Source organism: Triticum dicoccoides, chromosome 1A (assembly GCF_002162155.2).
Source record: "Triticum dicoccoides isolate Atlit2015 ecotype Zavitan chromosome 1A, WEW_v2.0, whole genome shotgun sequence".
In the NCBI taxonomy this organism is placed as follows: Eukaryota; Viridiplantae; Streptophyta; class Magnoliopsida; order Poales; family Poaceae; genus Triticum; species Triticum dicoccoides.
In genome coordinates, this window is record NC_041380.1 from 301,885,408 (window position 1) to 301,888,395 (window position 2,988).

Genomic DNA, 2,988 nt, shown 5'->3' on the forward strand with positions numbered 1-2,988 from the left:
TCGCCGCCGTGGTCGGACCCCCCGCCTCCGCCGGCCGTCTCGTCGCCGGCCGCTCCGCCCGCGCCCGCCGCCGCCGTCAGCTGCAGTGCCGCTGCCGCCTCGGGAACCGCGCCCCGATCTGGATCTGAGAAGAGACTAGGGTTGACCCCTCTTTTTTTTACTAAGTCCTCAGAATTTTTACTCCATATGCTCCTGTTCAAGGCCTTGTAACTTTGCATCCGTAGCTCCGATTTGGGCATATAGTATATCAAAATGTTCGCCTCGACGATTACATCATTTCATTCCATTGCATCATTTTCATTGGAGCTCATCTTGATGCCCAAAATGCTATTAGAAGATGCCTTCGTGAGTTAGTTGTCAGATCTGCTAGTTCATCTTAGACTTTTGTCATTTTTGCCATGATTATTGTGTGCATGCTATGCCTGTGAGTCCTTCATATGTTTTGTTAAGCTTTTTGTCTTCTTTCCAGAGGTGCAACCCATGCATTTTTAGGATGTGTGTGGTGACTTGTGCAAGCTTGCAAAGTAAGGCACCCGGTAAATCTGTTTTCAGAGACAGTTATTTTCACTAAGTCTGGGATATTTTAGTTCATGATGCCATATGTTCAGCTTGTTTCCAAGTGATCCGTGCCTCTTTTGAGGATGATCAGTAAATGAGTTTTGTTAATCAGGTTATGCTCTATCCATACATGTCTTTGTTTGCAATTATGGAGCACCCTAGCTTGAGTCAATCGAGCTCTACTTTTGCTTCGTGGTGAATCTGGGCAGATCGTCAACTCATTTGCGATTTTGCCGGGGTTGTTATAGTTGATCCATGCATGCTATGCCATTGTTCTTGCCATGTCTAGATAGAATTTTGTGCCTTCTTAATGGATGTATGCTTGCCTTTACATGACTTGCACTGTAGTGAGTGCATCGAGCTCGTTTACATGCCTTCGTGAGTTATATTTCAGCATGTCTCAGTTTTGACCAAGTCTGAAAACTGATTATGTTTTTGCTATGTTCGTGAGCCCGTTAGTATATTGTGTGATCCCTTTTGGCTCCAGGTCACTTTGGGACTTTTGTTAAGCTTGTTGAGTAGCTCCATTCCATGTTCTTACTTGTCTTAATCGGGTCATGTGTCATGTTGTTTTTCTGCTCCGAAGAGGGCTTTGTGATCTGAAATTTCAGACCAGTGTTAATTTCACTAAGTCTGGAATCTGTTTTGCATTTGCGTTTTTGCCATGCTTGTTTGAACCTCATATTGGATGAATTGGCCATAGCTCAGTGCTAGTCTTTTGTTAAGCATCTTGTGTACATCCCTGCCATGTATTTTGTTGTCATGTTTGGTGGCTGTAGCATGTTCATTTCGTTGCATTTAGATGCCTACTTGCTGTAAATTGCAGACCAGTGTCATTTTTTAAACGCTTGCCATTTCCAAACCGTAACTCCGATTCCGATGTCCTTTATATCGTTTTCAAGAGATTTCATCTCATCTTTCCAGTGGCACCCTTGGAATTCCATGTTGAAGCCAGGTTCATGCTTTTCCTATCATATCTTGCATTTTGCATCTCGCATCGCATCCCGCATAGCATATCATCATTTCATCATATTGCTTGGTCTTGCACGTGGTTGATTGTATCCTTGTTGTTTGTTTGTCTTGTTTGGATAGAGCCGGGAGACGAGTTCGCTACCGAGGAGCCTGTTGAGTTTGCTTGTGAGGATCCAGTCAACTCTGACAACTGTGCAGGCAAGATGATCATACCCTCGAAATCACTACTATCTTTGCTATGCTAGTTTGCTCGCTCTTTTGCTATGCCAATGCTACGATGCCTACCTTTTGCTTGTCAGCCTCCCAATTGCCATGTCAACCTCTAATCCACCTTGTCCTAGCAAACCGTTGATTGGCTATGTTACCGCTTTGCTCAGCCCCTCTTATAGCGTTGCTAGTTGCAGGTGAAGATTGGAGGCCGTTCCTTGTGGGAATATCTTTTATTTACTTGTTGGGATATCATTATATTGCTATGTTATCTTAATGCATCTATATACTTGGTAAAGGTTGGAAGGCTCAGCCTCTCGCCTAGTGTTTTGTTCCACTCTTGCCGCCCTAGTTTTCCGTCATATCGGTGTTATGTTCCCGGATTTTGTGTTCCTTACGCGGTTGGGTTATAATGGGAACCCCTTGATAGTTCGCCTTGATTAAAGCTTTTCCAGCAATGCCCAACATTGGTCTTACCATTTGCCACCTAGCCTTTTTCTTTCCCTTGGCTTCTGCAGACTCAAGGGTCATCTTATTTTTAACCCCCCCCCCGGGCCAGTGCTCCTCTGAGTGTTGGTCCAAACTAGAGTCCTGTGCAGCGCCCCCTCGGGGAAACTCGAGGTTTGGTTTTAGTTGTATGGAGCGCTCATCTGAGTGTGCCCTGAGAAAGAGATATGTGCAGCTCCTATCGGGATTTGTCGGCACATTCAGGCGGTGTTGCTGGTCTTGTTTTAACCTGCGAAGTGTCTTGAGTTACCGAGATACCGAGTCTGATCGAAACATCTTGGGAGGAGGTCTATTCCTTCGTTGACCGTGAGAGTTTGTCATGGGCTAAGTTGGGACTCCCCTGCAGGGATTGAACTTTCGAAAGCCGTGCCCGTGGTTATGGGCAGATGGGAATTTGTTAATGTCCGATTGTAGATAACTTGAACCTTAATTAATTAAAATGAATCAACTGAGTGTGTTACCGTGATGGCCTCTTCTCGGCGGAGTCCGGGAAGTGGACACGGTGTTGGGGTAATGCTTGCGCAGGTTGTTCCTCTAGCTTCTCGCTCGTGCTTTGCCTCCTCTTCTCGCTCTCTTTGGCGAATAAGTTAGCCACCATATATGCTAGTCGCTTGCTGCAGCTCCACATATAATTGCCTTACCCTGCCTATAAGCTTAAATAGTCTTGATCGCGAGGGTGCGAGATTGCTGAGTCCCCGTGGCTCACAGATACTATAACTCCAGATGCAGGTCCAGGTGATTCCG